The sequence below is a fragment of the Siphateles boraxobius genome, unplaced genomic scaffold (assembly GCF_051911475.1).
Source record: "Siphateles boraxobius isolate OS27281-9 unplaced genomic scaffold, OSU_SipBor_1 12, whole genome shotgun sequence".
Lineage (NCBI taxonomy): Eukaryota > Metazoa > Chordata > Actinopteri > Cypriniformes > Leuciscidae > Siphateles > Siphateles boraxobius.
Genome location: NW_027508722.1, coordinates 4777422 through 4798104, shown reverse-complemented (window position 1 = coordinate 4798104; position 20683 = coordinate 4777422). Strand labels below are relative to the sequence as shown.

General features: G+C 45.9%; 19 non-coding genes across 19 annotated transcripts; all 19 read right to left on the bottom strand.

Moving 5' to 3' along the window:
* Positions 1–73: 73 nt before the first annotated feature.
* On the bottom strand, positions 74–155 carry trnal-uag (transfer RNA leucine (anticodon UAG)). Its single transcript has one exon. It is a non-coding gene; the product is annotated as a tRNA-Leu (tRNA).
* A 215-nt stretch (positions 156–370) lies between these two features.
* On the bottom strand, positions 371–452 carry trnal-aag (transfer RNA leucine (anticodon AAG)). Its single transcript has one exon. It is a non-coding gene; the product is annotated as a tRNA-Leu (tRNA).
* A 2301-nt stretch (positions 453–2753) lies between these two features.
* trnal-aag (transfer RNA leucine (anticodon AAG)) lies at positions 2754–2835 on the bottom strand. The gene has a single exon. It is a non-coding gene; the product is annotated as a tRNA-Leu (tRNA).
* A 1086-nt stretch (positions 2836–3921) lies between these two features.
* On the bottom strand, positions 3922–4003 carry trnal-uag (transfer RNA leucine (anticodon UAG)). The gene has a single exon. It is a non-coding gene; the product is annotated as a tRNA-Leu (tRNA).
* Positions 4004–4206: 203 nt separating this feature from the next.
* On the bottom strand, positions 4207–4288 carry trnal-aag (transfer RNA leucine (anticodon AAG)). Its single transcript has one exon. It is a non-coding gene; the product is annotated as a tRNA-Leu (tRNA).
* Positions 4289–5426: 1138 nt separating this feature from the next.
* trnal-uag (transfer RNA leucine (anticodon UAG)) lies at positions 5427–5508 on the bottom strand. The gene has a single exon. It is a non-coding gene; the product is annotated as a tRNA-Leu (tRNA).
* An 817-nt stretch (positions 5509–6325) lies between these two features.
* trnal-uag (transfer RNA leucine (anticodon UAG)) lies at positions 6326–6407 on the bottom strand. Its single transcript has one exon. It is a non-coding gene; the product is annotated as a tRNA-Leu (tRNA).
* Positions 6408–7212: 805 nt separating this feature from the next.
* Positions 7213–7294, bottom strand: trnal-uag (transfer RNA leucine (anticodon UAG)). The gene has a single exon. It is a non-coding gene; the product is annotated as a tRNA-Leu (tRNA).
* Positions 7295–9628: 2334 nt separating this feature from the next.
* trnal-aag (transfer RNA leucine (anticodon AAG)) lies at positions 9629–9710 on the bottom strand. Its single transcript has one exon. It is a non-coding gene; the product is annotated as a tRNA-Leu (tRNA).
* Positions 9711–11059: 1349 nt separating this feature from the next.
* Positions 11060–11141, bottom strand: trnal-uag (transfer RNA leucine (anticodon UAG)). The gene has a single exon. It is a non-coding gene; the product is annotated as a tRNA-Leu (tRNA).
* Positions 11142–11344: 203 nt separating this feature from the next.
* On the bottom strand, positions 11345–11426 carry trnal-aag (transfer RNA leucine (anticodon AAG)). The gene has a single exon. It is a non-coding gene; the product is annotated as a tRNA-Leu (tRNA).
* Positions 11427–12861: 1435 nt separating this feature from the next.
* Positions 12862–12943, bottom strand: trnal-aag (transfer RNA leucine (anticodon AAG)). The gene has a single exon. It is a non-coding gene; the product is annotated as a tRNA-Leu (tRNA).
* Positions 12944–14043: 1100 nt separating this feature from the next.
* On the bottom strand, positions 14044–14125 carry trnal-uag (transfer RNA leucine (anticodon UAG)). The gene has a single exon. It is a non-coding gene; the product is annotated as a tRNA-Leu (tRNA).
* A 1075-nt stretch (positions 14126–15200) lies between these two features.
* On the bottom strand, positions 15201–15282 carry trnal-uag (transfer RNA leucine (anticodon UAG)). Its single transcript has one exon. It is a non-coding gene; the product is annotated as a tRNA-Leu (tRNA).
* Positions 15283–15485: 203 nt separating this feature from the next.
* trnal-uag (transfer RNA leucine (anticodon UAG)) lies at positions 15486–15567 on the bottom strand. The gene has a single exon. It is a non-coding gene; the product is annotated as a tRNA-Leu (tRNA).
* Positions 15568–16725: 1158 nt separating this feature from the next.
* trnal-uag (transfer RNA leucine (anticodon UAG)) lies at positions 16726–16807 on the bottom strand. The gene has a single exon. It is a non-coding gene; the product is annotated as a tRNA-Leu (tRNA).
* A 1086-nt stretch (positions 16808–17893) lies between these two features.
* trnal-uag (transfer RNA leucine (anticodon UAG)) lies at positions 17894–17975 on the bottom strand. The gene has a single exon. It is a non-coding gene; the product is annotated as a tRNA-Leu (tRNA).
* Positions 17976–18178: 203 nt separating this feature from the next.
* trnal-aag (transfer RNA leucine (anticodon AAG)) lies at positions 18179–18260 on the bottom strand. Its single transcript has one exon. It is a non-coding gene; the product is annotated as a tRNA-Leu (tRNA).
* A 517-nt stretch (positions 18261–18777) lies between these two features.
* trnal-uag (transfer RNA leucine (anticodon UAG)) lies at positions 18778–18865 on the bottom strand. The gene has a single exon. It is a non-coding gene; the product is annotated as a tRNA-Leu (tRNA).
* Positions 18866–20683: the final 1818 nt, after the last annotated feature.

Below are 20683 nucleotides of genomic sequence, written 5' to 3'. Positions count from 1 at the left end.
GTGCATATTTTCAGCAGCTTTTGCACCTTTTCAGAACACACTTTAGGTGTCTGGCCCTCATTAAAACCTCTGCTGGCAGCAGTGGGATTTGAACCCACGCCCCCGAAAAGACTGGAGCCTAAATCCAGCGCCTTAGACCTCTCGGTCACGCTACCCCGGCTTGGCCACTCTAGTGGGCCATTTTCTGCCCATTAAATTTCAGAAATAGAGAAATTGTTGGATGTGGACCTTCATCGTCCACACCCAACATAGGCTCTGAAGCCCGCCGAGTTCGGCCAAGGAAAGCAAAAACGGCTGAGTTTTGAAGAGACTAGGAGCAAGCAGTGTCACTTCTCCAGTCTTTTCACAGGTGCCTTCTAAAATGCAGACTTGGCAGCGGTGGGATTTGAACCCACGCCCCCGAAGAGACTGGAGCCTTAATCCAGCGCCTTAGACCGCTCAGCCACGCTACCTTGTAAGAGTGCTTTCCGTGGGCCATTTTCGCCAATTTTTTCTTTTAGTGTCTCACTTCTCCATAGTTAAATCAGTTGAAATTCTTCATGCCTTGAAGGAGCTCCTCGACAGGTGGAAATGCCTACTAAGTAGAGGGGGGACGCAGTTACACTCTTGGAGGCCCCCCTCCCTACAGATTGCAATTCCATCTCTAATCAAACACAACTGAATTACCTAATCAAAGCCTAATCGAATTACCTAATCAAAGCTCGGCCACACTACCTTGTGAGAATGCCTTCCCTGGGCCATTTTCGCCAATTTTTTTCTTTTTGTGTCTCACTTCTCCATAGTTAAATCAGTTAATGTTCTTCATTCCTTGAAGGAGCTCCTCGACAGGTGGAAAGGCCTACTAAGTAGAGGGGGGACGCAGTTACACTCTTGGAGGCCCCCCTCCCTGAAGATTGCAATTCCATCTCTAATCAAACACAACTGAATTGCCTAATCAAAGCCTAATCGAATTACCTAATCAAAGCTCGGCCACGCTACCTTGTGAGAATGCCTTCCGTGGGCCATTTTCGCCAATTTTTTCTTTTTGTGTCTCACTTCTCCATAGTTAAATCAGTTGAAATTCTTCATGCCTTGAAGGAGCTCCTCGACAGGTGGAAATGCCTACTAAGTAGAGGGGGGACGCAGTTACACTCTTGGAGGCCCCCCTCCCTGCAGATTGCAATTCCATCTCTAATCAAACACAACTGAATTACCTGATCAAAGCCTTTGGGCCATACTCCAAAATGGCAGCCAGATGTGTCGCAGTTAAACTCAAAATCAAGAGGTAGCTGTCAGTTCACCAACACTCTCAGTCCTGCCGATCGACTGTCCTGCTATACATTATTATTATATTTAAATTCATTTTGGAAGTGTCATTATAATAATTGCAAGTTATTGTTGTCTCTGATTCAAGAGGGTGCATATTTTCAGCTGCTTTTGCACCTTTTCAGAGCACACTTTAGGTGTCTGGCCCTCATTAAAACCTCTGCTGGCAGCAGTGGGATTCGGACCCACGCCCCCGAAGAGACTGGAGCCTGGAGCCTAAATCCAGCGCCTTAGACCCCTCGGCAACACTACTCCGGCTTGGCTACTCCAAAATGGCAGCCAGATGTGTCGCATTTAAACTCAAAATCAAGAGGTAGCTGTCAGTTCACCAACAACTCTCAGTCCTGCTGATCCACTGTCCTGCACAGAGCAGGATTGGGCACCCCTGTGTGCTATACATTATTATTATATTTAAATTCATTTTGGAAGTGTCATTATAATAATTGCAAGTTATTGTTGTCTCTGATTCAAGAGGATGCATATTTTCAGCTGCTTTTGCTTTCCTTGGGCGAACTCGGCGGGCTTCAGAGCCTGACGATTAAGGTCCACACCCAACAATTTCTCTATTTCTGAAATTTCAGAAATATCACCAACACTCTCAGTCCTGCCGATCGACTGTCCTGCTATACATTATTATTATATTTAAATTCATTTTGGAAGTGTCATTATAATAATTGCAAGTTATTGTTGTCTCTGATTCAAGAGGGTGCATATTTTCAGCTGCTTTTGCACCTTTTCAGAGCACACTTTAGGTGTCTGGCCCTCATTAAAACCTCTGCTGGCAGCAGTGGGATTCGGACCCACGCCCCCGAAGAGACTGGAGCCTGGAGCCTAAATCCAGCGCCTTAGACCCCTCGGCAACGCTACTCCGGCTTGGCTACTCCAAAATGGCAGCCAGATGTGTCGCAGTTAAACTCAAAATCAAGAGGTAGCTGTCAGTTCACCAACAACTCTCAGTCCTGCTGATCCACTGTCCTGCACAGAGCAGGACTGGGCACCCCTGTGTGCTATACATTATTATTATATTTAAATTCATTTTGGAAGTGTCATTATAATAATTGCAAGTTATTGTTGTCTCTGATTCAAGAGGATGCATATTTTCAGCTGCTTTTGCACCTTTTCAGAGCACACTTTAGGTGTCTGGCCCTCATTAAAACATCTGCTGGCAGCAGTGGAAATTGAACCCACGCCCCCGAAAAGACTGGAGCCTAAATCCAGCGCCTTAGACCCCTCGGTCACGCTACCCCGGCTTGGCCACTCTAGTGGGCCATTTTCTGGCCATTAAATTTCAGAAATAGAGAAATTGTTGGGTGTGGACCTTCATCGTCAGGCTCTGAAGCCCGCCGAGTTCGCCCAAGGAAAGCAAAAACGGCTGAGTTTTGAAGAGACTGGGAGCAAGCAGTGTCACTTCTCCAGTCTTTTCACAGGTGCCTTCTAAAATGCAGACTTGGCAGCGGTGGGATTTGAACCCACGCCCCCGAAGAGACTGGAGCCTTAATCCAGCGCCTTAGACTGCTCGGCCACGCTACCTTGTAAGAATGCTTTCCGTGGGCCATTTTCGCCAATTTTTTCTTTTAGTGTCTCACTTCTCCATAGTTAAATCAGTTGAAATTCTTCATGCCTTGAAGGAGCTCCTCGACAGGTGGAAATGCCTACTAAGTAGAGGGGGGACGCAGTTACACTCTTGGAGGCCCCCCTCCCTGCAGATTGCAATTCCATCTCTAATCAAACACAACTGAATTACCTAATCAAAGCCTAATCGAATTACCTAATCAAAGCTCGGCCACGCTACCTTGTGAGAATGCCTTCCCTGGGCCATTTTCGCCAATTTTTTCTTTTTGTTTCTCACTTCTCCATAGTTAAATAAGTTGAAGTTCTTCATGCCTTGAAGGAGCTCCTCGACAGGTGGAAATGCCTACTAAGTAGAGGGGGGACGCAGTTACACTCTTGGAGGCCCCCCTCCATGAAGATTGCAATTCCATCTCTAATCAAACACAACTGAATTACCTAATCAAAGCCTAATCGAATTACCTAATCAAAGCTCGGCCACGCTACCTTGTGAGAATGCCTTCCGTGGGCCATTTTCGCCAATTTTTTCTTTTTGTGTCTCACTTCTCCATAGTTAAATCAGTTGAAATTCTTCATGCCTTGAAGGAGCTCCTCGACAGGTGGAAATGCCTACTAAGTAGAGGGGGGACGCAGTTACACTCTTGGAGGCCCCCCTCCCTGCAGATTGCAATTCCATCTCTAATCAAACACAACTGAATTACCTGATCAAAGCCTTTGGGCCATACTCCAAAATGGCAGCCAGATGTGTCGCAGTTAAACTCAAAATCAAGAGGTAGCTGTCAGTTCACCATAAACTCTCAATGAGTCAAATTTGCAAACTCCATTGACAAGGGGTGCCCAGTCCTGCCGATGGACTGTCCTGCACAAAGCAGGATTGGGGACCCCTGTGTGCTATACATTATTATTATATTTAAATTCATTTTGGAAGTGTCATTATAATAATTGCAAGTTATCGTTGTCTCTGATTCAGGAGGGTGCATATTTTCAGCTGCTTTCGCACCTTTTCAGGGGACACTTTAGGTGTCTGGCCCTCATTAAAACTTCTGCTGGCAGCGGTGGGATTCGAACCCACGCCCCCAAAGAGACTGGAGTCTAAATCCAGCGCCTTAGACCCCTCGGCCACGCTACCCCGGCTTGGCTACTCTAGTGGGCCATTTTCTGGCCATTAAATTTCAGAAATAGAGAAATTGTTGGGTGTGGACCTTCATCGTCAGGCTCTGAAGCCCGCCGAGTTCGGCCAAGGAAGGGAAAAACGGCTGAGTTTTGAAGAGACTGGGAGCAAGCAGTGTCACTTCTCCAGTCTTTTCACAGGTGCCTTCTAAAATGCAGACTTGGCAGCGGTGGGATTTGAACCCACGCCCCCGAAGAGACTGGAGCCTTATTCCAGCGCCTTAGACCGCTCGGCCACGCTACCTTGTAAGAATGCTTTCCGTGGGCCATTTTCGCCAATTTTTTCTTTTAGTGTCTCACTTCTCCATAGTTAAATCAGTTGAAATTCTTCATGCCTTGAAGGAGCTCCTCGACAGGTGGAAATGCCTACTAAGTAGAGGGGGGACGCAGTTACACTCTTGGAGGCCCCCCTCCCTGCAGATTGCAATTCCATCTCTAATCAAACACAACTGAATTACCTAATCAAAGCCTAATCGAATTACCTAATCAAAGCTCGGCCACGCTACCTTGTGAGAATGCCTTCCCTGGGCCATTTTCGCCAATTTTTTCTTTTTGTGTCTCACTTCTCCATAGTTAAATCAGTTGAAGTTCTTCATGCCTTGAAGGAGCTCCTCGACAGGTGGAAATGCCTACTAAGTAGAGGGGGGACGCAGTTACACTCTTGGAGGCCCCCCTCCCTGAAGATTGCAATTCCATCTCTAATCAAACACAACTGAATTACCTAATCAAAGCATTTGGGCCATACTCCAAAATGGCAGCCAGATGTGTCGCAGTTAAACTCAAAATCAAGAGGTAGCTGTCAGTTCACCAAAAACTCTCAGTCCTGCCGATCGACTGTCCTGCTATACATTATTATTATATTTAAATTCATTTTGGAAGTGTCATTATAATAATTGCAAGTTATTGTTGTCTCTGATTCAAGAGGATGTATATTTTCAGCTGCTTTTGCACCTTTTCAGAGCACACTTTAGGTGTCTGGCCCTCATTAAAACCTCTGCTGGCAGCAGTGGGATTCGGACCCACGCCCCCGAAGAGACTGGAGCCTGGAGCCTAAATCCAGCGCCTTAGACCCCTCGGCAACGCTACCCCGGCTTGGCTACTCCAAAATGGCAGCCAGATGTGTCGCAGTTAAACTCAAAATCAAAAGGTAGCTGTCAGATCACCAACAACTCTCAGTCCTGCTGATCCACTGTCCTGCACAGAGCAGGATTGGGCACCCCTGTGTGCTATACATTATTATTATATTTAAATTCATTTTGGAAGTGTCATTATAATAATTGCAAGTTATTGTTGTCTCTGATTGAAGAGGATGCATATTTTCAGCTGCTTTTTCACCTTTTCAGAGCACACTTTAGGTGTCTAGCCCTCATTAAAACCTCTGCTGGCAGCAGTGGGAATTGAACCCACGCCCCCGAAAAGACTGGAGCCTAAATCCAGCGCCTTAGACCTCTCGGTCACGCTACCCCGGCTTGGCCACTCTAGTGGGCCATTTTCTGCCCATTAAATTTCAGAAATAGAGAAATTGTTGGGTGTGGACCTTCATCGTCCACACCCAACATAGGCTCTGAAGCCCGCCGAGTTCGGCCAAGGAAAGCAAAAACGGCTGAGTTTTGAAGAGACTGGGAGCATGCAGTGTCACTTCTCCAGTCTTTTCACAATTGCCTTCTAAAATGCAGACTTCACAGCGGTGGGATTTGAACACACGCCCCCAAAGAGACTGGAGCCTTAATCCAGCGCCTTAGACCGCTCGGCCACGCTACCTTGTGAGAACGCTTTCCGTGGGCCATTTTCGCCAATTTTTTCTTTTACTGTCTCACTTCTCCATAGTTAAATCTGTTGAAATTCTTCATGCCTTGAAGGAGCTCCTCGAAAGGTGGAAAGGCCTACTAAGTAGAGGGGGGATGCAGTTACACTCTTGGAGGCATCCCTCCCTGTTGATTGCAATTCCATCTCTAATCAAACACAACTGAATTACCTAATCAAAGCATTTGGGCCATACTCCAAAATGGCAGCCAGATGTGTCGCAGTTAAACTCAAAATCAAGAGGTAGCTGTCAGTTCACCAAAAACTCTCAGTCCTGCCGATCGACTGTCCTGCACAGAGCAGGATTGGGCACCCCTGTGTGCTATACATTATTATTATATTTAAATTCATTTAGGAAGTGTCATTATAATAATTGCAAGTTATTGTTGTCTCTGATTTTAGAGGGTGCATATTTTCAGCTGCTTTTGCACCTTTTCAGAACACACTTTAGGTGTCTGGCCCTCATTAAAACCTCTGCTGGCAGCAGTGGGATTTGAACCCACGCCCCCGAAGAGACTGGAGCCTAAATCCAGCGCCTTAGACCCCTCGGCCATGCTACCCCGGCTTGGTTACTGTAGTGGGCCATTTTCTGCCCATTAAATTTCAGAAATAGAGAAATTGTTGGGTGTGGACCTTCATCGTCAGGCTCTGAAGCCCGCCGAGTTCGGCCAAGGAAAGCAAAAACGGCTGAGTTTTGAAGAGACTGGGAGCAAGCAGTGTCACTTCTCCAGTCTTTTCACAATTGCCTTCTAAAATTGACACTTGGCAGCGGTGAGATTTGAACTCATGTCCCCGAAGAGACTGGAGCCTTAATCCAGCGCCTTAGAGCGCTCGGCCACGCTACCTTGTGAGAATGCCTTCTGTGGGCCATTTTCGCCAATTTTTTCTTTTACTGTCTCACTTCTCCATAGTTAAATCTGTTGAAATTCTTCATGCCTTGAAGGAGCTCCTCGAAAGGTGGAAAGGCCTACTAAGTAGAGGGGGGATGCAGTTACACTCTTGGAGGCATCCCTCCCTGTTGATTGCAATTCCATCTCTAATCAAACACAACTGAATTACCTAATCAAAGCATTTGGGCCATACTCCAAAATGGCAGCCAGATGTGTCGCAGTTAAACTCAAAATCAAGAGGTAGCTGTCAGTTCACCAAAAACTCTCAGTCCTGCCGATCGACTGTCCTGCACAGAGCAGGATTGGGCACCCCTGTGTGCTATACATTATTATTATATTTAAATTCATTTAGGAAGTGTCATTATAATAATTGCAAGTTATTGTTGTCTCTGATTTTAGAGGGTGCATATTTTCAGCTGCTTTTGCACCTTTTCAGAAAACACTTTAGGTGTCTGGCCCTCATTAAAACCTCTGCTGGCAGCAGTGGGATTTGAACCCACGCCCCCGAAGAGACTGGAGCCTAAATCCAGCGCCTTAGACCCCTCGGCCATGCTACCCCGGCTTGGTTACTGTAGTGGGCCATTTTCTGCCCATTAAATTTCAGAAATAGAGAAATTGTTGGGTGTGGACCTTCATCGTCAGGCTCTGAAGCCCGCCGAGTTCGGCCAAGGAAAGCAAAAACGGCTGAGTTTTGAAGAGACTGGGAGCAAGCAGTGTCACTTCTCCAGTCTTTTCACAATTGCCTTCTAAAATTGACACTTGGCAGCGGTGAGATTTGAACTCATGTCCCCGAAGAGACTGGAGCCTTAATCCAGCGCCTTAGAGCGCTCGGCCACGCTACCTTGTGAGAATGCTTTCTGTGGGCCATTTTCGCCAATTTTTTCTTTTAGTGTCTCACTTCTCCGTAGTTAAATCAGTTGAAGTTCTTCATGCCTTGAAGGAGCTCCTCGACAGGTGGAAATGCCTACTAAGTAGAGGGGGGACGCAGTTACACTCTTGGAGGCCCCCCTCCCTGAAGATTGCAATTCCATCTCTATTCAAACACAACTGAATTACCTAATCAAAGCCTAATCGAATTACCTAATCAAAGCTCGGCCACGCTACCTTGTGAGAATGCCTTCCGTGGGCCATTTTCGCCAATTTTTTCTTTTTGTGTCTCACTTCTCCATAGTTAAATCAGTTGAAATTCTTCATGCCTTGAAGGAGCTCCTCGACAGGTGGAAATGCCTACTAAGTAGAGGGGGGACGCAGTTACACTCTTGGAGGCCCCCCTCCCTGCAGATTGCAATTCCATCTCTAATCAAACACAACTGAATTACCTGATCAAAGCCTTTGGGCCATACTCCAAAATGGCAGCCAGATGTGTCGCAGTTAAACTCAAAATCAAGAGGTAGCTGTCAGTTCACCAACACTCTCAGTCCTGCCGATCGACTGTCCTGCTATACATTATTATTATATTTAAATTCATTTTGGAAGTGTCATTATAATAATTGCAAGTTATTGTTGTCTCTGATTCAAGAGGGTGCATATTTTCAGCTGCTTTTGCACCTTTTCAGAGCACACTTTAGGTGTCTGGCCCTCATTAAAACCTCTGCTGGCAGCAGTGGGATTCGGACCCACGCCCCCGAAGAGACTGGAGCCTGGAGCCTAAATCCAGCGCCTTAGACCCCTCGGCAACACTACTCCGGCTTGGCTACTCCAAAATGGCAGCCAGATGTGTCGCATTTAAACTCAAAATCAAGAGGTAGCTGTCAGTTCACCAACAACTCTCAGTCCTGCTGATCCACTGTCCTGCACAGAGCAGGATTGGGCACCCCTGTGTGCTATACATTATTATTATATTTAAATTCATTTTGGAAGTGTCATTATAATAATTGCAAGTTATTGTTGTCTCTGATTCAAGAGGATGCATATTTTCAGCTGCTTTTGCTTTCCTTGGGCGAACTCGGCGGGCTTCAGAGCCTGACGATGAAGGTCCACACCCAACAATTTCTCTATTTCTGAAATTTCAGAAATATCACCAACACTCTCAGTCCTGCCGATCGACTGTCCTGCTATACATTATTATTATATTTAAATTCATTTTGGAAGTGTCATTATAATAATTGCAAGTTATTGTTGTCTCTGATTCAAGAGGGTGCATATTTTCAGCTGCTTTTGCACCTTTTCAGAGCACACTTTAGGTGTCTGGCCCTCATTAAAACCTCTGCTGGCAGCAGTGGGATTCGGACCCACGCCCCCGAAGAGACTGGAGCCTGGAGCCTAAATCCAGCGCCTTAGACCCCTCGGCAACGCTACTCCGGCTTGGCTACTCCAAAATGGCAGCCAGATGTGTCGCAGTTAAACTCAAAATCAAGAGGTAGCTGTCAGTTCACCAACAACTCTCAGTCCTGCTGATCCACTGTCCTGCACAGAGCAGGACTGGGCACCCCTGTGTGCTATACATTATTATTATATTTAAATTCATTTTGGAAGTGTCATTATAATAATTGCAAGTTATTGTTGTCTCTGATTCAAGAGGATGCATATTTTCAGCTGCTTTTGCACCTTTTCAGAGCACACTTTAGGTGTCTGGCCCTCATTAAAACATCTGCTGGCAGCAGTGGAAATTGAACCCACGCCCCCGAAAAGACTGGAGCCTAAATCCAGCGCCTTAGACCCCTCGGTCACGCTACCCCGTCTTGGCCACTCTAGTGGGCCATTTTCTGGCCATTAAATTTCAGAAATAGAGAAATTGTTGGGTGTGGACCTTCATCGTCCACACCCAACATAGGCTCTGAAGCCCGCCGAGTTCGGCCAAGGAAAGCAAAAACGGCTGAGTTTTGAAGAGACTGGGAGCAAGCAGTGTCACTTCTCCAGTCTTTTCACAGGTGCCTTCTAAAATGCAGACTTGGCAGCGGTGGGATTTGAACCCACGCCCCCGAAGAGACTGGAGCCTTAATCCAGCGCCTTAGACCGCTCGGCCACACTACCTTGTAAGAATGCTTTCCGTGGGCCATTTTCGCCAATTTTTTCTTTTAGTGTCTCACTTCTCCATAGTTAAATCAGTTGAAATTCTTCATGCCTTGAAGGAGCTCCTCGACAGGTGGAAATGCCTACTAAGTAGAGGGGGGACGCAGTTACACTCTTGGAGGCCCCCCTCCCTGCAGATTGCAATTCCATCTCTAATCAAACACAACTGAATTACCTAATCAAAGCCTAATCGAATTACCTAATCAAAGCTCGGCCACACTACCTTGTGAGAATGCCTTCCCTGGGCCATTTTCGCCAATTTTTTTCTTTTTGTGTCTCACTTCTCCATAGTTAAATCAGTTGAAGTTCTTCATGCCTTGAAGGAGCTCCTCGACAGGTGGAAATGCCTACTAAGTAGAGGGGGGACGCAGTTACACTCTTGGAGGCCCCCCTCCCTGAAGATTGCAATTCCATCTCTAATCAAACACAACTGAATTACCTAATCAAAGCCTAATCGAATTACCTAATCAAAGCTCGGCCACGCTACCTTGTGAGAATGCCTTCCGTGGGCCATTTTCGCCAATTTTTTCTTTTTGTGTCTCACTTCTCCATAGTTAAATCAGTTGAAATTCTTCATGCCTTGAAGGAGCTCCTCGACAGGTGGAAATGCCTACTAAGTAGAGGGGGGACGCAGTTACACTCTTGGAGGCCCCCCTCCATGAAGATTGCAATTCCATCTCTAATCAAACACAACTGAATTACCTAATCAAAGCCTAATCGAATTACCTAATCAAAGCTCGGCCACGCTACCTTGTGAGAATGCCTTCCGTGGGCCATTTTCGCCAATTTTTTCTTTTTGTGTCTCACTTCTCCATAGTTAAATCAGTTGAAATTCTTCATGCCTTGAAGGAGCTCCTCGACAGGTGGAAATGCCTACTAAGTAGAGGGGGGACGCAGTTACACTCTTGGAGGCCCCCCTCCCTGCAGATTGCAATTCCATCTCTAATCAAACACAACTGAATTACCTGATCAAAGCCTTTGGGCCATACTCCAAAATGGCAGCCAGATGTGTCGCAGTTAAACTCAAAATCAAGAGGTAGCTGTCAGTTCACCATAAACTCTCAATGAGTCAAATTTGCAAACTCCATTGACAAGGGGTGCCCAGTCCTGCCGATGGACTGTCCTGCACAAAGCAGGATTGGGGACCCCTGTGTGCTATACATTATTATTATATTTAAATTCATTTTGGAAATGTCATTATAATAATTAATGTTATTGTTGTCTCTGATTCAAGAGGGTGCATATTTTCAGCTGCTTTCGCACCTTTTCAGGGGACACTTTAGGTGTCTGGCCCTCATTAAAACTTCTGCTGGCAGCGGTGGGATTCGAACCCACGCCCCCAAAGAGACTGGAGCCTAAATCCAGCGCCTTAGACCCCTCGGCCACGCTACCCCGGCTTGGCTACTCTAGTGGGCCATTTTCTGGCCATTAAATTTCAGAAATAGAGAAATTGTTGGGTGTGGACCTTCATCGTCAGGCTCTGAAGCCCGCCGAGTTCGGCCAAGGAAAGGAAAAACGGCTGAGTTTTGAAGAGACTGGGAGCAAGCAGTGTCACTTCTCCAGTCTTTTCACAGGTGCCTTCTAAAATGCAGACTTGGCAGCAGTGGGATTTGAACCCACGCCCCCGAAGAGACTGGAGCCTTAATCCAGCGCCTTAGACCGCTCGGCCACGCTACCTTGTAAGAATGCTTTCCGTGGGCCATTTTCGCCAATTTTTTCTTTTAGTGTCTCACTTCTCCATAGTTAAATCAGTTGAAATTCTTCATGCCTTGAAGGAGCTCCTCGACAGGTGGAAATGCCTACTAAGTAGAGGGGGGACGCAGTTACACTCTTGGAGGCCCCCCTCCCTGCAGATTGCAATTCCATCTCTAATCAAACACAACTGAATTACCTAATCAAAGCCTAATCGAATTACCTAATCAAAGCTCGGCCACGCTACCTTGTGAGAATGCCTTCCCTGGGCCATTTTCGCCAATTTTTTCTTTTTGTGTCTCACTTCTCCATAGTTAAATCAGTTGAAGTTCTTCATGCCTTGAAGGAGCTCCTCGACAGGTGGAAATGCCTACTAAGTAGAGGGGGGACGCAGTTACACTCTTGGAGGCCCCCCTCCCTGAAGATTGCAATTCCATCTCTAATCAAACACAACTGAATTACCTAATCAAAGCATTTGGGCCATACTCCAAAATGGCAGCCAGATGTGTCGCAGTTAAACTCAAAATCAAGAGGTAGCTGTCAGTTCACCAAAAACTCTCAGTCCTGCCGATCGACTGTCCTGCTATACATTATTATTATATTTAAATTCATTTTGGAAGTGTCATTATAATAATTGCAAGTTATTGTTGTCTCTGATTCAAGAGGATGTATATTTTCAGCTGCTTTTGCACCTTTTCAGAGCACACTTTAGGTGTCTGGCCCTCATTAAAACCTCTGCTGGCAGCAGTGGGATTCGGACCCACGCCCCCGAAGAGACTGGAGCCTGGAGCCTAAATCCAGCGCCTTAGACCCCTCGGCAACGCTACCCCGGCTTGGCTACTCCAAAATGGCAGCCAGATGTGTCGCAGTTAAACTCAAAATCAAAAGGTAGCTGTCAGTTCACCAACAACTCTCAGTCCTGCTGATCCACTGTCCTGCACAGAGCAGGATTGGGCACCCCTGTGTGCTATACATTATTATTATATTTAAATTCATTTTGGAAGTGTCATTATAATAATTGCAAGTTATTGTTGTCTCTGATTGAAGAGGATGCATATTTTCAGCTGCTTTTTCACCTTTTCAGAGCACACTTTAGGTGTCTAGCCCTCATTAAAACCTCTGCTGGCAGCAGTGGGAATTGAACCCACGCCCCCGAAAAGACAGGAGCCTAAATCCAGCGCCTTAGACCTCTCGGTCACGCTACCCCGGCTTGGCCACTCTAGTGGGCCATTTTCTGCCCATTAAATTTCAGAAATAGAGAAATTGTTGGGTGTGGACCTTCATCGTCCACACCCAACATAGGCTCTGAAGCCCGCCGAGTTCAGCCAAGGAAAGCAAAAACGGCTGAGTTTTGAAGAGACTGGGAGCAAGCAGTGTCACTTCTCCAGTCTTTTCACAGGTGCCTTCTAAAATGCAGACTTGGCAGCGGTGGGATTTGAACCCACGCCCCCGAAGAGACTGGAGCCTTAATCCAGCGCCTTAGACCGCTCGGCCATGCTACCTTGCAGGAATGCTTTCCGTGGGCCATTTTCGCCAATTTTTTCTTTTAGTGTCTCACTTCTCCATAGTTAAATAAGTCTAAATTCTTCATGCCTTGAAGGAGCTCCTCGACAGGTGGAAATGCCTACTAAGTAGAGGGGGGACGCAGTTACACTCTTGGAGGCCCCCCTCCCTGAAGATTGCAATTCCATCTCTAATCAAACACAACTGAATTACCTAATCAAAGCCTAATCGAATTACCTAATCAAAGCTCGGCCACGCTACCTTATGAGAATGCCTTCCGTGGGCCATTTTCGCCAATTTTTTCTTTTTGTGTCTCACTTCTCCATAGTTAAATCAGTTGAAATTCTTCATGCCTTGAAGGAGCTCCTCGACAGGTGGAAATGCCTACTAAGTAGAGGGGGGACGCAGTTACACTCTTGGAGGCCCCCCTCCCTGCAGATTGCAATTCCATCTCTAATCAAACACAACTGAATTACCTGATCAAAGCCTTTGGGCCATACTCCAAAATGGCAGCCAGATGTGTCGCAGTTAAACTCAAAATCAAGAGGTAGCTGTCAGTTCACCATAAACTCTCAATGAGTCAAATTTGCAAACTCCATTGACAAGGGGTGCCCAGTCCTGCCGATGGACTGTCCTGCACAAAGCAGGATTGGGGACCCCTGTGTGCTATACATTATTATTATATTTAAATTCATTTTGGAAGTGTCATTATAATAATTGCAAGTTATTGTTGTCTCTGATTCAAGAGGGTGCATATTTTCAGCTGCTTTCGCACCTTTTCAGAGGACACTTTAGGTGTCTGGCCCTCATTAAAACCTCTGCTGGCAGCGGTGGGATTCGAACCCACGCCCCCAAAGAGACTGGAGCCTAAATCCAGCGCCTTAGACCACGCTACCCCGGCTTGGCTACTCTAGTAGGCCATTTTCTGGCCATTAAATTTCAGAAATAGAGAAATTGTTGGGTGTGGACCTTCATCGTCAGGCTCTGAAGCCCGCCGAGTTCGGCCAAGGAAAGCAAAAACGGCTGAGTTTTGAAGAGACTGGGAGCAAGCAGTGTCACTTCTCCAGTCTTTTCACAATTGCCTTCTAAAATGCATACTTGGCAGCGGTGGGATTTGAACCCACGCCCCCGAAGAGACTGGAGCCTAAATCCAGCGCCTTAGACCCCTCGGCCATGCTACCCCGGCTTGGTTACTCTAGTGGGCCATTTTCTGCCCATTAAATTTCAGAAATAGAGAAATTGTTGGGTGTGGACCTTCATCGTCAGGCTCTGAAGCCCGCCGAGTTCGGCCAAGGAAAGCAAAAACGGCTGAGTTTTGAAGAGACTGGGAGCAAGCAGTGTCACTTCTCCAGTCTTTTCACAATTGCCTTCTAAAATGAACACTTGGCAGCGGTGGGATTTGAACTCACGTCCCTGAAGAGACTGGAGCCTTAAACCAGCGCCTTAGAGCGCTCGGCCACGCTACCTTGTGAGAATGCCTTCTGTGAGCCATTTTCGCAAATTTTTTTTTTAGTGTCTCACTTCTCCATAGTTAAATCAGTTGAAATTCTTCATGCTTTGAAGGAGCTCCTCGACAGGTGGAAAGGCCTACTAAGTAGAGGGGGGATGCAGTTACACTCTTGGAGGCCCCCCTCCCTGCAGATTGCAATTCCATCTCTAATCAAACACAACTGAATTACCTAATCAAAGCATTTGGGCCATACTCCAAAATGGCAGCCAGATGTGTCGCAGTTAAACTCAAAATCAAGAGGTAGCTGTCAGTTCACCAAAAACTCTCAGTCCTGCCGATCGACTGTCCTGCTATACATTATTATTATATTTAAATTCATTTGGAAGTGTCATTATAATAATTGCAAGTTATTGTTGTCTCTGATTCAAGAGGGTGCATATTTTCAGCTGCTTTTGCACCTTTTCAGAGCACACTTTAGGTGTCTGGCCCTCATTAAAACCTCTGCTGGCAGCAGTGGGATTCGGACCCACGCCCCCGAAGAGACTGGAGCCTGGAGCCTAAATCCAGCGCCTTAGACCCCTCGGCAACGCAACCCCGGCTTGGCTACTCCAAAATGGCAGCCAGATGTGTCGCAGTTAAACTCAAAATCAAGAGGTAGCTGTCAGTTCACCAACAACTCTCAGTGCTGCTGATCCACTGTCCTGCACAGAGCAGGATTGGGCACCCCTGTGCGCTATACATTATTATTATATTTAAATTCATTTTGGAAGTGTCATTATATGTCTGGCCCTCATTAAAACCTCTGCTGGCAGCGGTGGGATTCGAACCCACGCCCCCAAAGAGACTGGAGCCTAAATCCAGCGCCTTAGACCACTCGGCCACGCTACCCCGGCTTGGCTACTCTAGTGGGCCATTTTCTGGCCATTAAATTTCAGAAATAGAGAAATTGTTGGGTGTGGACCTTCATCGTCAGGCTCTGAAGCCCGCCGAGTTCGGCCAAGGAAAGCAAAAACGGCTGAGTTTTGAAGAGACTGGGAGCAAGCAGTGTCACTTCTCCAGTCTTTTCACAATTGCCTTCTAAAATGCATACTTGGCATCGGTGGGATTTGAACCCACGCCCCCGAAGAGACTGGAGCCTAAATCCAGCGCCTTAGACCCCTCGGCCATGCTACCCCGGCTTAGTTACTCTAGTGGGCCATTTACTGCCCATTAAATTTCAGAAATAGAGAAATTGTTGGGTGTGGACCTTCATCGTCAGGCTCTGAAGCCCGCCGAGTTCGGCCAAGGAAAGCAAAAACGGCTGAGTTTTGAAGAGACTGGGAGCAAGAAGTGTCACTTCTCCAGTCTTTTCACAATTGCCTTCTAAAATGAACACTTGGCAGCGGTGGGATTTGAACTCACGTCCCTGAAGAGACTGGAGCCTTAAACCAGCGCCTTAGAGCGCTCGGCCACGCTACCTTGTGAGAATGCCTTCTGTGAGCCATTTTCGCAAATTTTTTTTTTAGTGTCTCACTTCTCCATTGTTAAATCAGTTGAAATTCTTCATGCTTTGAAAGAGCTCCTCGACAGGTGGAAAGGCCTACTAAGTAGAGGGGGGATGCAGTTACACTCTTGGAGGCCCCCCTCCCTGCAGATTGCAATTCCATCTCTAATCAAACACAACTGAATTACCTAATCAAAGCATTTGGGCCATACTCCAAAATGGCAGCCAGATGTGTCGCAGTTAAACTCAAAATCAAGAGGTAGCTGTCAGTTCACCAAAAACTCTCAGTCCTGCCGATCGACTGTCCTGCTATACATTATTATTATATTTAAATTCATTTGGAAGTGTCATTATAATAATTGCAAGTTATTGTTGTCTCTGATTCAAGAGGGTGCATATTTTCAGCTGCTTTTGCACCTTTTCAGAGCACACTTTAGGTGTCTGGCCCTCATTAAAACCTCTGCTGGCAGCAGTGGGATTCGGACCCACGCCCCCGAAGAGACTGGAGCCTGGAGCCTAAATCCAGCGCCTTAGACCCCTCGGCAACGCTACCCCGGCTTGGCTACTCCAAAATGGCAGCCAGACGTGTCGCAGTTAAACTCAAAATCAAGAGGTAGCTGTCAGTTCACCAACAACTCTCAGTCCTGCTGATCCACTGTCCTGCACAGAGCAGGATTGGGCACCCCTGTGTGCTATACATTATTATTATATTTAGATTCATTTTGGAAGTGTCATTATAATAATTGCAAGTTATTGTTGTCTCTGATTCAAAAGGATGCATATTTTCAGCTGCTTTTGCACATTTTCAGAGCACACTTTAGGTGTCTGGCCCTCATTAAAACATATGCTGGCAGCAGTGGAAATTGAACCCACGCCCCCGAAAAGACTGGAGCCTAAATCCAGCGCCTTAGACCGCTCGGCCACGCTACCTTGTAAGAATTCTTTCCGTGGGCCATTTTCGCCAATTTTTTCTTTTAGTGTCTCACTTCTCCATAGTTAAATCAGTTGAAATTCTTCATGCCTTGAAGGAGCTCCTCGACAGGTGGAAATGCCTACTAAGTAGAGGGGGGACGTAGTTACACTCTTGGAGGCCCCCCTCCCTGCAGATTGCAATTCCATCTCTAATCAAACACAACTGAATTACCTAATCAAAGCCTAATCGAATTACCTAATCAAAGCTCGGCCACGCTACCTTGTGAGAATGCCTTCCCTGGGCCATTTTCCCCAATTTTTTCTTTTTGTTTCTCACTTCTCCATAGTTAAATAAGTTGAAGTTCTTCATGCCTTGAAGGAGCTCCTCGACAGGTGGAAATGCCTACTAAGTAGAGGGGGGACGCAGTTACACTCTTGGAGGCCCCCCTCCCTGAAGATTGCAATTCCATCTCTAATCAAACACAACTGAATTACCTAATCAAAGCCTAATCGAATTACCTAATCAAAGCTCGGCCACGCTACCTTGTGAGAATGCCTTCCGTGGGCCATTTTCGCCAATTTTTTCTTTTTGTGTCTCACTTCTCCATAGTTAAATCAGTTGAAATTCTTCATGCCTTGAAGGAGCTCCTCGACAGGTGGAAATGCCTACTAAGTAGAGGGGGGACGCAGTTACACTCTTGGAGGCCCCCCTCCCTGCAGATTGCAATTCCATCTCTAATCAAACACAACTGAATTACCTGATCAAAGCCTTTGGGCCATACTCCAAAATGGCAGCCAGATGTGTCGCAGTTAAACTCAAAATCAAGAGGTAGCTGTCAGTTCACCATAAACTCTCAATGAGTCAAGTTTGCAAACTCCATTGACAAGGGGTGCCCAGTCCTGCCGATGGACTGTCCTGCACAAAGCAGGATTGGGGACCCCTGTGTGCTATACATTATTATTATATTTAAATTCATTTTGGAAGTGTCATTATAATATTGCAAGTTATTGTTGTCTCTGATTCAAGAGGGTGCATATTTTCAGCTGCTTTCGCACCTTTTCATAAGGACACTTTAGGTGTCTGGCCCTCATTAAAACCTCTGCTGGCAGCGGTGGGATTCGAACCCACGCCCCCAAAGAGACTGGAGCCTAAATCCAGTGCCTTAGACCACTCGGCCACGCTACCCCGGCTTGGCTACTCTAGTGGGCCATTTTCTGGCCATTAAATTTCAGAAATAGAGAAATTGTTGGGTGTGGACCTTCATCGTCAGGCTCTGAAGCCCGCCGAGTTCGGCCAAGGAAAGCAAAAACGGCTGAGTTTTGAAGAGACTGGGAGCAAGCAGTGTCACTTCTCCAGTCTTTTCACAATTGCCTTCTAAAATGTAGACTTGGCAGTGGTGTGATTTGAACACACGTCCCCGAAGAGACTGGAGCCTTAATCCAGCGCCTTAGGCCGCTCGGCCACGCTACCTTGTGAGAATGCCTTCCGTGGGCCATTTTCCCCAATTTTTTCTTTTAGTGCCTAACTTCTCCATAGTTAAATCAGTTGAAATTCTTCATACCTTGAAGGAGCTCCTCGACAGGTGGAAAGGCCTACTAAGTAGAGAGGGGACGCAGTTACACTCTTGGAGGCCCCCCTCCCTGAAGATTGCAATACCATCTTTAATCAAACACAACTGAATTACCTAATCAAAGCCTTTGGGGCATACTCCAAAATGGCAGCCAGATGTGTCGCAGTTCAACTCAAAATCAAGAGGTAGCTGTCAGTTCACCAAAAACTCTCAATGAGTCAAATTTGCAAACTCCATTATTAAAGACCAGGGGTGCCCAGCCCTGACTGTACTGCACAGAGCAGGATTGGGCACCCCTGTGTGCTATACATTATTATTATATTTAAATTCATTTTGGAAGTGTCATTATAATAATTGCAAGTTATTGTTGTCTTCGATTCAAGATGGTGCAAATTTTCAGCTGATTACAACCTCTGCTGGCAGCGGTGGGATTCGAACCCACACCCCAAGTAGACTGGAGCCTGGAGCCTAAATCCAGCGCCTTTCACCCCTCGGCCACGCTACCCCGGCTTGGCTACTCTAGTGGGCCATTTTCTGGCCATTAAATTTCAGAAATAGAGAAATTGTTGGGTGTGGACCTTCATCGTCAGGCTCTGAAGCCCGCCGAGTTCGGCCAAGGAAAGCAAAAACGGCTGAGTTTTGAAGAGACTGGGAGCAAGCAGTGTCACTTCTCCAGTCTTTTTACAAGTGCCTTCTAAAATGCAGACTTGGCAGCGGTGGGATTTGAACCCACGCCCCCGAAGAGACTGGAGCCTGAACGCCAGCTGCCGAAGGATAGTCCGTCAAAATGGGGATAATGTTGAACAATGTTGAACGCCACAGCCAATCACGTCGACGCGCTATAACATTTGCAGCCAATTAGAGAGCGCCATTCTCGACATTAGAACATTTGCAGCCAATCAGAGAGCGCCATTCTTGACTTTTTCCTTATCATTTTCGACATTTGACCAACCAGAGTACAAGGAAATGTCGATGGCACGTTAACGCTTAGCACCGCTAGGAGGAGGAGTCAGGAAGCTAGCCGAGTGTCAATCAAGTTGCCGAACTGAGCCGAAGGTGTACGAAGTAATGACATATCCTGAGGGGCGTGTCAGAGGTCAAAAAGTTCAGACGTCGAGCATCACTGTCACGGAGGTCAGGCATCATCATTTTAACGGAGGACTGCGAAACTTATTTTTCGGTAACTTTAACTGTATTTTCGGACAATGTAATTTTATATTTGTATATAATTGTATATATTATAATTGTAAATATCGTGTGTGCTTTTTTTAAAGAAATAATTTGTATTATAGTAGTTTTGTTCAAAACGATATAACCTAAACGTTAGCCCCCAAACAAAAAAATGTCTGGCAAAAAATCCCATAAAGCCATGTCAGATACTGACTGGATTGCAAGGCTAAAAAAGTTTGCCAGCACAGGAGTTTGGCCATCAAATGAGGGTAACAGGCCAGCTCCTCGACAGAAAAAGTGGCATGACGTGTACCAAAGGGTGAGTGTGCTTTTGTCACCTTTGCATGATGTAATAATTGTAATCCTAATCATTTAATTCAATGTCATCATTATTTATAGATATGTATGTAGATAATGTTGCAGGTATTTGAGATTTATGTTTATTTATGTAAAAAAAAAAAACCTTTTTTTTTGCACTGGGAGATTCAGAGATTTGAGGCAGTGGGGGTGGGGATGTTGAGTGAATGGATGTTTTTTTGAAGGTGTGAAATGTTCCTCTCTTGTTCTTTTAAAGGAGGATACAAACTTTACTCACTCTTTATCTCTAATTTTACAGTTTGTATCTCCCCTTCAAAGAACATGAATAAAAATAAACGACAGACTACAATAAATTAATGTGGCATTCATACTGATAAGTTAGAAATGCATGTATTCTATGTTATATGTGTGATAATGTTTACAGATTGAAAGATGTCCGATGCAGTCTCGCGGCCAGACAACCTTGCTCGGAGCGGTCCCAAAGTGCATATGTGGTTTTCACACTCAAAAGGTAACAATGTAAAGATGTAACTTGTATTTTTTTTATATATGTATAATTTACTGAACAAATTCTTCTCGTTCAACAATTATTGTAGCCTATGTATTTTTGTGGTTGTCTTAAGCAGGCCACAGCCTCTATTGGACAAGCACCAAGGGTTGTTGAACAACAGTCTGCCGCTACTGGACCAGCACAGGAGGTCATGGCGCAGAGTCAGCGTCAGCTCCCACCCCAGCCTACTTCTAAAATTATACCAAGTTTGTCAAAGGTAATAACATTTTTTTTATATATATATAATTGCAGTTTTAATATACGTTTAGTATAAAGGTTTAAGTT